The sequence below is a fragment of the Eleutherodactylus coqui genome, chromosome 1, assembly GCF_035609145.1.
Source record: "Eleutherodactylus coqui strain aEleCoq1 chromosome 1, aEleCoq1.hap1, whole genome shotgun sequence".
Classification (NCBI taxonomy): domain Eukaryota; kingdom Metazoa; phylum Chordata; class Amphibia; order Anura; family Eleutherodactylidae; genus Eleutherodactylus; species Eleutherodactylus coqui.
In genome coordinates, this window is record NC_089837.1 from 268,060,865 (window position 1) to 268,074,585 (window position 13,721).

At 44.6% G+C, this 13,721-nt stretch overlaps 1 long non-coding RNA gene across 1 annotated transcript; it reads right to left on the bottom strand.

Moving 5' to 3' along the window:
• Positions 1-2,328: 2,328 nt before the first annotated feature.
• Positions 2,329-13,520, bottom strand: LOC136633173 (uncharacterized). Its single transcript, XR_010793239.1, has 3 exons — positions 13,506-13,520; positions 2,756-2,920; positions 2,329-2,360 (listed from the first exon to the last, which is right to left on the bottom strand). It is a non-coding gene; the product is annotated as an uncharacterized lncRNA (long non-coding RNA).
• Positions 13,521-13,721: the final 201 nt, after the last annotated feature.

Genomic DNA, 13,721 nt, shown 5'->3' on the forward strand with positions numbered 1-13,721 from the left:
GAATATTCGCCGGCACGTATTTCGGTCACGTATGTCTGTTTTTCCGCGCCGTAAAATCGCCCATGTGAACGAATACATTCGAAACCATTGCCTCAGATGGTCACGTATATACGTTTGGTCGCAAAAACGCGCCGTTTATGCGCTCGTGTGAACGCACCCTAAGCATCAGAGTTCTGAAAGGGAAATGGATAAATGGCAAAATGATTAGCACCCTTTAGGGGCTGGTATTTATGTGCATGAGACCAAACCATCAGCCAAAAAAATCAACCACACCTGTAGCAGTGTGTTCCAAGAAAGTCATAGAACTATAGTTCCCTGAAGCACAATGTGACACAACTAGTTATTCCCTTTCCCTTCACTCTCTCTCCCTATCTCAGATTATGGGAAAAAGATTTGATGAAGAACTCCTGTTGGGCTACATCTGCTGTGCTGTAAAAAATCATGTTGGCAAGTTTAAAGCCCCATACTGACTGCCATTAAAAGTTGTATTGGCAATCACTAGGGTTTTAAACCACTGACAGGTGAAGTGAATAGCAGTGTGTATCTTGTTATAATGATACCTGTCAGAGGGCAATATGGTATATCATTCTGTGAGTGAAAATTAATTTAGTTACTGGACAAAAGCATCTTGAAAATGGAAGGTTATATGGGGAGTTCCCAGTATGCAGAAGCTAATATCTACCAAAAGTGCTACACAGAAGGATAACTGATAACACGGTCATGAATGGCCAAGGCTCATTGATATGCATGTGCAGCAAATGCAAGTCTGTATGATCTGATCCCACAGAATAGCTACTATAGTACAACTTGCTGAAAATGTTAATACTGGTTATGATAGAAGGCTGTGAAAACACACAGTACATCGCAGTTTGCTAAGTAGCTGCAGATCGGTTATAATGCCCATGCACTTACAGTGGCACATGAGCATCAAAACTGGACCATACGCGGCCAATGGCCTAAGGGGGCTCCCCATAGGGGAACCAGCCTATATATCAGTAGCCCATATTATAGCCGAGTCTATGCGAGCTGTGGTAATACAGCCCATACTTACACGATTGTGTCTCATACTCTTTCGCAGGGTGATCATATGACTATATTTGCTCTTTCTGTCTCAGGTTTCTCTGTTGGTTTTCTGGGGCAGGCTTAACGCCATTCACAAAGTTGCGTATTATGGGATCCAAACCTGTCCTAATTTTCGGAAGATGGGTAGGGTGGGAAGGGTTTTTTGTTATGGTTTATATGTCTAAGATAATTATTCTGCTCTATTGCACTTTTCTTTGGCACGACTCTTCTTTCGGTGTTATGCGGGTGTTCTGCGCAATGCCCAATTCTATAGCAATGGCTAGTATGCATCTCAAGTTGATCTCCTGGAATGTTAGGGGCTTGAATTCTAAATTCAACAGCCTTGGCTTTCAACTTTCTAAAGGTTCATTCTCCCCACATCATATTATTCCAGGAGACGCATTTGTAGGGCTCAAAGATACTAGTTCTTAAGAGGGCCAATATAGGCTCTGGGTATCACGCTATTTATTCCAACTATGCCAGAGGAGTCAGTGTCCTGATGGCTTAGTCAGCCCAATTTATATTCCGACAAATCCGTATTGATTCTGGGGGTCGGTTTCTGATCCTTCAGGGCACCTTTCATGGCCGGCTCCTCACGATATTCAATATTTATTTGCCGCCCCCCGCTGATGTTAAATTCCAGATGGTCTTGCTCAAATCTGCCCCAATAATATTTTGGGGGGACTTCAATCTTATTTTAGATCCAGCTGCCTCGGTATCAAACAGATTGCCTATGTGGGCTGACCCTAAAGCTGGAAAAGATCCTACAGATTGTGGTTCCTATAGGCCCATCTCGCTTCTTAATAACAACTTTACAATTTTGGCAAAAATACTGGCGACGCACATAAATTCTGTTCTTAATGAGATTATACACGCTGACCAGTCTGGTCTTATGCCTGGCAAAAGTACAGACATGAATCTGAGGTGGCTTTTTGACCATCCTGGGGTGTGCCTCACCCCAGGATGTGCTTCTCACATGCTACTCTTCAACTTTGCAATAGAGTTTCACTCTCTATCTCTTACAGGTGCCACAACGCAAAATTGAAATCCATGTTCTGGGGCTCACAGGGGCTCATGTGCCATACCATTATGTTGCTCATCTATGCTTTCCTATTCAAGTACACTATTGTTATTTCAATATAGGACACCAGTATTGAGATATAGCTCTGGATCAGGCTTTTTAACTACTCTTTGCATGTTAGTAAATTGTTGCATTAAAAAAATGCCAATTTAGTTTCCTACCACCCAAACTCAATGTATACTTACGGCTCTGGCATGATGAAAATTAAACAGATCTCCTGAAGAAACAAAAAAAAAAGAAAGCAAGAGAAAATGATTTTTTTTTTCTTTTTACAAATGGTTAAAAATGTTACACATTGTTATCACAGAGCCCTTGGCTGTGACAGACATTGCATGGCCATAGATTATACTACGGCCCTGCTACAGTTCATCACATCAAATACAACAAGTTGTCATAACTCAACAGTCACAAGAATTCCAAGCCTGATGAATTTCTTATGATTGCAGGATTTGTCAACTTGCAAATCACAATGTGACTGCATTTCCTTACATTAATGTGGTGTCACCATGTAGTCCTAGTTTTGGGTGCACTTTTTTGTTGAAATCGAAACTAGACCAGTATCAAAACTAGACCAATCTGTTACAGCACACTGTCGCTGCTCTCCCCACTCACCTGCTGCTGTCAGATGTCACTGTCATTCTCACTCTGCATGCCTCTCCTCTGTTCGCTCCTAGGTTTCTACCCATACGGCCGGCTCATGCTTTTGCCCTTCTTCTTAAAGGACCTGCATGCACTCCTCTAACCTCTTCCTCTCCAATTACATTCTTGCACTCAATCCTAGGGTGGATACCAAAACAATTGGTCTCATTTTAAAATTTTGGATAAAGCTGACATTCATTCTTTTCTGGTTCTGATCCTTGCCTGTGTTCTGACTAATCTGACTTCCGTGTTCCCTGACCTCGGCTCTTTATTCTGAACTCTGCTATTTGTTTGCTACCTGCCTTGACCTACAGTCTGTTCCTTGTTTATGCACCACTGAGTTAGCCCTAACTCAAACCTGTCCTTTCACTACTCACCTGTTCAGACCTTCTGGAATCGCTCCTAAGTTCAGTGTAGCCTCTATGTGTACAGAGCCGATATCCGCTTGGAGAAGTTAAGCGTGAAGATCAGAGTTACGCAGGTGCTGCCATCACAGTTAGCCCTCAGCCAAACCGGTGTGTGTCAAGGCAGTTCCACATCTACCTGCCTAACATCTCTTCTTCCACAGATGTAACATAGTAACATAGTATGTTAGGCTGAAGGGAGACAATGTCCATCTAGTTCAGCATGTTTCCTCCCCCCATTGTTGATGCAGAGGAAGGCAAAAAAAAAACCCCAATGAGGCAGAAGCAAATTACCCTCCTTGGGGGAAAAAAATTCCTTCCTGGATCAGTGTTTGAAATTCCTACCTGACCTCCAAGACTCTTTGTACCTCCTCAAGCACTGCAATGTCTTTCGGGAGCATCGGTGTCCAGAACTGTATACAGTATTCCATGTGAGGCCTGACAAGTGCCTTATATAGCAGAAGAATAATGTTCTCGTCCAGTGGTCCTATATACCTCTCTTAATGCACCCCAAGACTTTATTTGCCTTTGCAGTGGTTGATTGGCATTGATTGCTCCAGTTAAAGGGGTTGTCCCGCGGCCAAAACGAAAAAAATTTTCACACCCCAGTCCCCCATGTTAAGCAAGCATCACAAACTACCCATTTAAATCGTTTTTTTTAGAGCGTTTCTACTCAACATGAAGCTGTTTCATGAAGTTATAAAAATCTTCTTCCAAGATGGCCACCGTCATTTCCCAAGGTGCACAGCTGGTCTTCTCCCATGGTGCACTGCGGGTCTTCTCCCATGGTGCACCGTGGATGTTCTTCTCCAGTCTGAGCTCCACTGCCGATTACAGCCACCTCATTGGCTGATCGGCACCACGTGATGGGGGCGGAGCTACGTGATGACGCTGAGAAGGGGGAGGAGCCAGGACGCGGCTCGTGAGCCCGGACCCTCCAGAAGAGGATTCTTCTCTGCGCAAGCGTGACTGTTGCGGCAACCAGAGGAGAAGTTTGGTCATCGCCATGGAGATGGGGACGCCAGCATCGGAGGGGGTAAGTATATAACTTCTGTATGGCCAATATTTAATGCACGATGTATATTACAAAGTGCATTAATATGGCCATACAGAAGTGCATAACTGCACTTGCTTCTGTGGGACAACCCCTTTAAGTCTACAGTCAACTAGTACCCCCAGGTTTTTTCCATATCACTTTTTCCTAGCAATACCCCATTTAGTGTATATTGGTGACATCCGTTTCTCCTACCCATGTGCCTAACCTTACATTTATCAATATTGAACTTCATTTGCCATTTTTCTACTCAAACCCCCATCTTATCTAGGTCCATTTGTATTAATTACCTTATATAATCTTGTATCATCTGCAAATACTGATATTTTACTGTTCAGTCCCTCTATCAGGTCATTGATAAATATACTGAACAGAATGGGGCCTAGTACTGAACACTGTGATATCCCACTAGCAACGGTGGCCCAATCAGAGTATGATCCATTTATTAGCTGTGCCTGCTGTGAACCACTGTCACCAGGAATTTTTGAAAAATTGGGACCAGACTAAGCACTCTCTATCACATACTACTGTTCCCATTAAAAAGGCTGCTAATAAAAAAAAATGGACAACTCCTCCAAAACACTCTCCAGCAGATTGAGTCTGCTTATCGTCCAGGGACATACACCTCAAGATGCCTTCATTCAAGTTTGTCCCTCTTTCTTGGTCCTTTCCAAGTCAACGCAGTGACATACAATCTCCGCCAATCATCCTCTTGGAGGATCACAAATTCATTCTACATATCCCTCTTAAAGACTTTAATTCTTAATAGATATGCGCAATCTTCCACATCTTCTAAACCAAGAGATCTTAGACATGAAGAAGATAATAGAGAAACTGTTCTATTTAGTGGATTGGAAGTGATACACCCCCAAAAAAGATCATGGGAAACTCTGAAGAACCCTCTCGATTAATTTAATCAAAATAAATTTTACTCAGCAAGAAGCAGAAGGACTAAGAGGGCGCACTGTTAAAGTACCCCACAGTTGTTTACCCTGCTCATCTCCTGCTGAGACTGTGGTCAGGTGATGCTGTCATTCATATTTTCCATGCCTCTCCTCTGCTAGCTCTAAGGCTTCCATTCTGGGGCTCACATGCTGCAACCCCTCCTCTTAAAGGGCCAGTGCTCCCCTAACCAGTATCTCCAATCACATTCTTGCACCCACTATATTAGGCATCCACTCGATAGGTGGTCTCATCCTGCCATTTGTGACAAAACCCCCGTTTATATGTTCTGGTTCTGACCCTTGCCTGTGTTCTGATCAGGGTCAAATTGGAAATTTAAGCCACCAGTAAATATCCTGGTGGGCCAGTTGGGTCCTGGGGCTGACACCACTTTTTTGTTTTTGTTTTACATAGAATAAACACATATACTCACACTTGCTGATTCTTCTGGTGCCTGGTCTCTGTAGTTCATGCAGCATTGGTCTGACATTGACTTCCGTGTTGCCCGATCACGTGATCACTACGTCCAGTCCTCAGCCTCATCAATGCTGAGGCTGAGGATTGAGCACAGAGATCGTGCAATGCAGAAGTCAGCATGTGAATGATACCGCATAAACTACAGAGGCCGGATGCTGTGAGGGACAGCAGAGATGAGTCTGTGTTTTTTATTTTTATCATGCATATAACAGGCAACATTACCATTAGGGAATAAAAGGGGTATTATTATTAAGGAAAAGGAAACAAGGAAGGCCTTATTATTACTAGAGTATTCCTGAAGGGTATTATTACTAAAAGGGCCCTGAATTGTATTTTACTAAAAGGTGGCCCTGATGAGCATTATTACGAAATGCAGGCCAGAAGAGGCAATGTTATTATGAAATGGGTGTCAAAAGGGGCATTATTATTACTAAATGAGGCACATGGGGACATTATTATTATTATTAAATGGGGCTACGTGGCGCATTGTTATTATTAAAAAGGGGACAAGGGGGCATTATGATTACTAAATAGGGTCAAGAGTGGTATTATTATTACAAAACAGGGGCCAGCAAAGCCATTATTTTTACTAAACAAAAGACAAGTGGGCATTATTGTTACTAAATGAAGCCAGGAGGGGCATTATTATTACTACTAAATGGGCCCAAGAGGGGCATTATTACTTAAAGAAGCTCATGGGGAGAATTATTACTGAGTGGGGCATAAAAAAGGGCAGCTGCGGAGATTTGATAAATGTCAATTCTCGGGGGGCGGAGCCTGCCGTGGAACAAGATGGCCGCTTAAGCCCGGAGCTCCCTCTTAACGGCGCCCACGGAGGTCCCGCTACGCCGACCGCAGCCTTCAAAATGAAGAAAGCTTCAAGGGAAAAGGTTGGAGAACTCCCCTGCACCCCCAAACCGGCTAAAAGTCAAGCGGGTATGCAGCGCTACCTAAAGGAGCGCAGCTCCCGCTCCCCGCACCCCCCTTCCAAAATGGCGCCGGCACACGAGGCCGGTGCTTCACACAGTAAAGCTGGGGAGGGAGAGTCCTCTTCAGATGAGGAGGACTCTGGAGGAGTCTCTAGAGGATTTATGAGAGAACTCATAAGTAATGCACTGTCCCCCATCATCGCCGATCTTACTGAGATAAAGGAGGACATTAAACAGCTGGGGCGCAGGGTTGAGGACCTGGAGGCTACCTCAGCCTCTGTTTCTTCTCATGCCATAGCAATTGAAAAAATCTTAAAGGACCAGCACGAAAATCTTAATCGAGCCCTTATTCTTCAAGAGGATCTTGAAAACCGCAGCAGGAGGAATAACTTAAGGCTTAAAGGTATTCCAGAATCCTGGGCAGCGGAGTCCCTCCATAAGGTAACCATGGAGATTTTTCAGCAGCTGGTGGGTGCAGAGAGGGCTTCCTCGATAGTCATAGAGCGTATCCATAGGGCTCTTAGACCCCCTCCTGGACCTGCTGAGCCCCCTCGGGACATTATCTGTAGGCTGTTATCCTTCCAGGACACTGCTATCATCCTAAAAACAGCAAGATCCCGCAAAGAAATTAAGTATGAGGATGCTCTGATCCAGATTTATCAGGACCTTTCCCCTGCAACCCTGGCGAAGCGTCGTTTACTTCGCCCTCTGCTGGAGGCGCTCAGAGAAAGGGAAATCCGCTACACCTGGCTATTCCCCTTCGGAATTAGCATATCCTACAAGAGCCGAAGGATGATTGTCCGCTCTCCAGAAGATCTTCACGCCTGCTGGGAACACCTGGGGATGGATCCCATTGAACTGCCCTGTTGGATGCCACTTCCGGAGTTTCCTAAACTCCCCAAGCTAACACCACCCGAGCCGTGGCAACTAGCCAGCAACCCCAAATCCCCAAAACCCAAAAAGAAAAAAGCAAGAGAGCTGGTGGACAACTTGGACACTTGACGGGCCCTCTGGACGTTGTCTGTGGTTCATATTTTGCCTGCCGGCGAGTCTCCAGGGAGCCCTTCGCCGAAGTTTGGAAGGACATTTCTTAAGGTTACCTTTTTCCTATACTGTCAAATGTTCATTCTTTGCCTTTTTTGAATTTTTTGCTCTTTATTGAGATCCCTACTGCCTCCTACAGTAGTGGACGTGGAGATATTCGGGACGGCGATATGATCTCTGGGACGGTGTTAATTTGTTAATGTGAAGTAATTCTCGTGCTATATAGAATATCTGTTAAACCCTTTCTTTTCACAGGCTGTGGCCGATGTAATTTGTATGCATTAATATCTGTTTCAGTGACCCGGGGGCGCCTGGATGAGCAGGCTGAATCCTGTTGTCTGCCCCTCACAGCTGGAGGAGTAGACAACTCGCCCCCCCCCCCCCCTTCTTGTCCTGGGCCCGGCTGGCTCCTTGGAGTGTGCCGGCCTCGGGGGCACGAAGGTTGTATTCGCAACACATTTATAGTGTGCTCTTTGTTTTAATTGTCTTTCTTGCACTCATACGTGCATTTTATTGTTTATCTCTTTGCTTACCCTTCTTATTCTTACCCTACCACTTTATCCTTAACCCCTCTACCCCGCCTCCCCCCCCCTTGGGGCCCTCTTAGTCCCGGCTGACCCTTGTGTCTTTTGAGCAGCGGAGCAAAGTTTATCACGTGTGACTAACGATTTTCTCTTCCATTCTATTCGCCCGCTATTGTATAGAGAGAGAGACCAGTATAAAATTACTACTGCGACAACATGGATGAGCAGATCCGAGTCACTACGCTGAATGTAAATGGTCTGAACTCCCCAGTCAAGAGGCATCATATCGCATTACTGCTTAAAAGGTATGGATCAAAAATTGTTTTTCTACAGGAGACCCACTACAGGGGAGACCGGTGTCTGTCCCTACCGGGAAGGCAGTTCCCTCTCGCATTTCATAACACACACCCCTCGTCGGCCGCAAAGGGAGTTTCTGTCCTTTTACATAAATCTCTTACCTTTTCCTGTGAGGGACAGTACTCAGACGAGGAGGGTAGGGCCCTATTTGTTAAGGGGGTTCTTAATGATAACAAAGTCACTCTGGCGAACTTGTATGCTCCTAATACCAACCAAATACCCTGGCTGGTCAAACAAATAGAAGCATTAAAACATTTTGCCACTGGCCAGATAATATTAGGGGGCGATTTGAACCTCACAATCTGCCCACTCCTAGACTCCTCTGTAGGAAAATCTCAAATATCCCAAAGAAAACTTAAAAATCTCATACGGGTACTATCAGAAACCAATATAGTAGACAGCTGGAGATGTTTAAATACAAACTCCAGAGATTATACATTTTTCTCGCGGGTCCACTCCTCTTTCCAGCGCCTTGATTATATCTTCGTGTCTCCCTCCCTGTTGCAGTACGTGTCCAAAGCGTCTATTGACCCTATTGCAATCACTGATCACGCCCCAGTCCACTTAGACCTCCGTCTTCCTAGCCCGTCCCCTAGGGAATGGCGTTGGAGACTCAATCCCTCTTTGTTGGACCCGGAGGAGGAGAAACTACAACTGAAGAAGGCGATAGAGGAATATTTCCAGCTAAACAAATCCGAAGATGTCTTGATCCCTACAACCTGGGAGGCCCATAAGGCCTTCGTCAGAGGCCTCCTGATTGCAGCAGGCTCCAGGCCTAAAAAAAAACAACAAAAAGAAATAGACAACAAACTTTGCCAAATTGCTAAGCTTGAGCGGGCGTCGAAGCAGTCGATGTGCGAGGCCTCGCTAGAGGAATTAGCCTCTCTCAGGAAAGAACTCAAACTCCTACTTGAGAATAAATATAACAAAAAACACCTGTACTTAAAACACATCACCTACGCCCAAGGAAATAGAGGGAGCAAATACATGTCCGCCCTTATAAAGAAAGCCAGGACTAGAAATCATATACAGTCGATTAAAACCCCGAAAGGTCAAAAAGTCTCTACCACACAGGAGATTACCACCGAATTCCTAAGCTTTTACTCCTCTCTCTACAATCTTAGGGACCCCCTAACTCCAGAAGCCTCTACTAATATGAAAGAACAGATAAACCGCTTTCCTAACGACTTAAACTTACCAAAACTCAGCCAGGAAGACACCGATAATTTTCTAGAAACTATTACTGACCAGGAAATAGTAGAACTCATAGACTCCTCCCCTCCCGGGAAGAGTCCCGGCCCAGATGGTCTCCCCCTGATTTATTATAAAACTTTCAAAGATACCCTAGTCCCTCAATTAACAGAACTCTTTAACACTTTGCTGCAGGGAGCTCCCCTCCCAAGGCAGGCACAAGAGGCGCACATCACTCTGGTCCGAAAGGAGAATAAAGACCCTGAATCTTGTGGTAGCTACCGCCCAATCTCCTTGATAAGCTTCGACATGAAGCTCTGGGCTAAAATTCTCACGAAACGTTTAGAAATCCATATAACAAAACTAATCAACTTCGAACAATCGGGGTTTGTCAGGGGGAGAGAAGGTAGAGACGGTTGTCTTAGGTTACTACACGCAACAAGATACGTTCAGACGCATAATATCCCACTTGCTCTTGTGAGCACTGACGCGGAAAAAGCGTTTGACCGCATCAACTGGGTCTATATGGAACAGGTTCTTCTGCACTTCAATATCCCAAGCAAATTCGTCAAGGCGATCTTCTCCTTATACGCAATGCCCCATGCGAGACTGAAAATTAATAACTCCCTCTCCCCACCGTTTAATATAAACAACGGCACTAGACAGGGCTGCCCCCTCTCCCCCTCCCTTTTTATCCTCGCCCTGGAGCCATTTCTTCAAAAGGTGAGACTCGACCCTCTGATATGGGGCCTCAGGGTGGGAGGAGAGGCCCTCTCAATTTCAGCGTATGCTGACGATATAGCATTTCTCATTACAAATCCGGAGGGAGGTCTCCCCCACCTTGTCTCCCTGTTGGAAGAGTTCGGAACTCTCTCAAACTTTAAAACTAACCAATCTAAATCAATAGCCCTAAATATCTCCATACCATCCAACAGATTCCAAAAAATTAAAAACAGCTCCCCTTTCACCTGGTCGGACACGGCTATTGATTTCCTAGGCGTCAAAATTACTAAAAAAGCCGAGGATTTATATGCTATTAATTTCCTTCCCCTACTAGCGAAAGTTAAAAAACTATTACGATCCTATGACCTACCTTTTATTTCCTGGCTGGGAAGGAAGAATGTGCTGAAATCTTATATCATTCCTATCATACTATACAAAATCAGGCTCCTCCCAGTCTTTATACCTCTCAACTTTTTCAAGAGTATACGCACAATTTTCCTCAGATACCTTTGGATGGGAGGGAGGCCGAGATTAGCCCATTGTTTACTAATCAGAAGGCGCTCGGAGGGAGGAGTGGATCTGCCATGTCCCAAAGAATTCTATAGAGCCGCACAACTTAATCACTGGATGGAACTGACACATCCCATTAAGGACCCGCTTTTACAGATTCTAGCTAAAGGAGCCCATGGCCCACACCTCATTGAGGAACTTTAGTTCCCAGAGGTGAGATATAACAAGAAACAGAGTTCTAACCCGCTAACGAAGGGCGCTTTGGAGACTTGGAAGGCTATCGGGCCGACCCTGGCCCCGAACCCCTCCCCTATAGCCCCCCTCTCCTCGTTGCATAGGCTCATGGATCTCAAGTTAGATCCTTGTACTGCCAGAGTGTGGCAGACATTAGCAAACAAAAATTGCAAGATGTTTTCGACATCTCACATAAATACCCTCTCACCTCGCTGGAAGACCTACTTCCTGATCATACCTCCACTTTTCTTATCTCGGCCCATCTGCTTAAAGTCCTCAACACCTTTCTTAAAACTTACAAACTGGAAAGACCACTGACTCCATTTGAGACAGCAATATCGGGGGGTAACCCCCTAGCTAGAAAAGTGTCTTATATTCGTCGGCACTTCATCTCCCCACCAGCGGATACGCGCCCTGCCTTCCTGGTCTCATGGGAGAGAGAACTCCGCATCTCTCTGTCTCCAAGTGAGACCAAACTTATCCTGAAAACCGCCTTCGGACTCTCCCCTTGTGTCACCTCGCAGGAGACCCATTACAAGCTTCTAGCGAGGTGGTACAGGACTCCCCAGTGGCTTTTTGACCACAAACTAATAGAACAGGGTGTTTGTTGGAGATGCGAGAGGGCAACTGGCTCCTTTTTACATATTTGGTGGGAATGTCCTGTCCTAGCGATATTCTGGGAAGAAGTGGGGGAGGTGTTGAGGAAGATCTCCCCGGAATTGATCCTCTCCCCTGAGTCGGTCCTCCTGTGGAAACCGTCCGGGACATTCCATCCATTGCGGCATAAACTGGTTGCCTTAATAATAGATGCAGCAAAAGCCCTCATTCCACTAAGGTGGAAGCAGAAGGAGCCATTGACAGTCACCCAGTGGAAGGACAGAGTGGATACCCTAGCAAACTTTGAGGAGCTCTCTGCTTGGTCTAAGGGAACCCACGATAAATATGTTGAAATGTGGGCTCCGTGGAGAGCGGTCATCTGGTAGGCTTAGCTACCAGTTGGATAGTCATAATCACAACCATGAAAGCCTCAGGTGTACTAGCTGGGCGAGACTCCTACGTAGTGGAATCAGATTGTAGGGGTGGACCCGGACGACGGGCATCAGCTCCCTGTTGCTAGACACTATCCGAGGATGGCCGGGACTCCCGCCCCACCTCCCTTCCCTTCCTCCCTATACCCCCCTCCCTCTTTTCCCTCTTTTCTTCCCTTCTCAGTCTGCTTTCCTTTTCATGTCTCTTCTCGTATTGTCTCTATTATTTTGTCCGTTACTCGTTCTTCTTTTTATGTTATATTTGCATATGTATACGGTCTGTCCTGTCGTACGCCTGTGGGGATCCGGATGGACTCGCACTGATTTATCTAGCCTGTTTCGAATTTTTGGAAGTTGGTGGGGTACCTCCCTCCTTCCCCCTCGGGCCAAAGCTAAGCTGAACGCTTCTAGAAACAATAGATATTCAGACCTGTACATATTTGGTATATGATATGTTGATGCTGTTTGTATTGTTAATTTAAAAAAAAAAAAATGGCAATAAAATTTGATTTAAAAAAAAAAAAAAAAAGTCAATTCTCGGAGTACTCCATTACCATCTACATGTAAATGGTTTATAACTACAGGATGCTGTACCATCAGTTTTACACAAAAAAAGAGTTATTAAAGGGGTTGTATAGGCATGCTCTCCTATCTAATTTGACATCCTAAATAGAGCGCAATAGCAGCACATCAGCCACGATAATTGTCTGACACCTAGCAAGTATTGTGCATGGTTCTATTAATTAAAATAGGACCCTTGCATGGTACTCGCTGGGTGTCAGATGTTTACCTCAGCAAATGCACTGCCCAGTGCAAAGTTATGGTTCTGCATGTTAAATGTCAGATCAATTGCAGGTTATTTTGTACCTCCTGCTTCTCAAGAAAAGCCATAAAAATGATTTTAAAAACCTTATGTACCCCAAAATAGTATAAAAACCATAACTCATTCTACAAAAATGTATTAACATTTTTAAAAATATAAATGCAACTCCAAAATAATTCTTTACAAATATGACTCCTTACACAAAAGTCATATGGCTATGTTACTATGCTAAAAGAGAAACTTATGGCATTTAGAATGCAATACTGAAAAAATGGGTTACATTACAGTTCGTTGGTGGGGTGCATGGCTAACTTAGTTAAGCTTGGGGTGCCAAGCTGAATCTTTTCCCTGGGTGCAGGAAAACATAGCGACACTTCTGCTGTGATAATGTACAAGTATTCATCTTCTCATTAAAAATATTTAATAAGGTAACATGCTTTTGTGACATTTTTTGTCTAAAAGCAATAATGGTTTTGCACTTACCTTTGTTTAAACTGGTCTGGGCAAGCTGTAAAATCAGACTGGAAGCTCTTTGCAATGTACAGATTTTTAAATAGTGAGTAACATTCGTAGGGATTTAGAAACTTGCAGACAGCTATTCTTTTTTAGAAGGGGAGGGGTCAGACTGATTATTGTGCACCTGTCTTTGTACGGCAGATCTTGTTCTCTGAACAAAGAAGGGACTACAATGCATGCAAT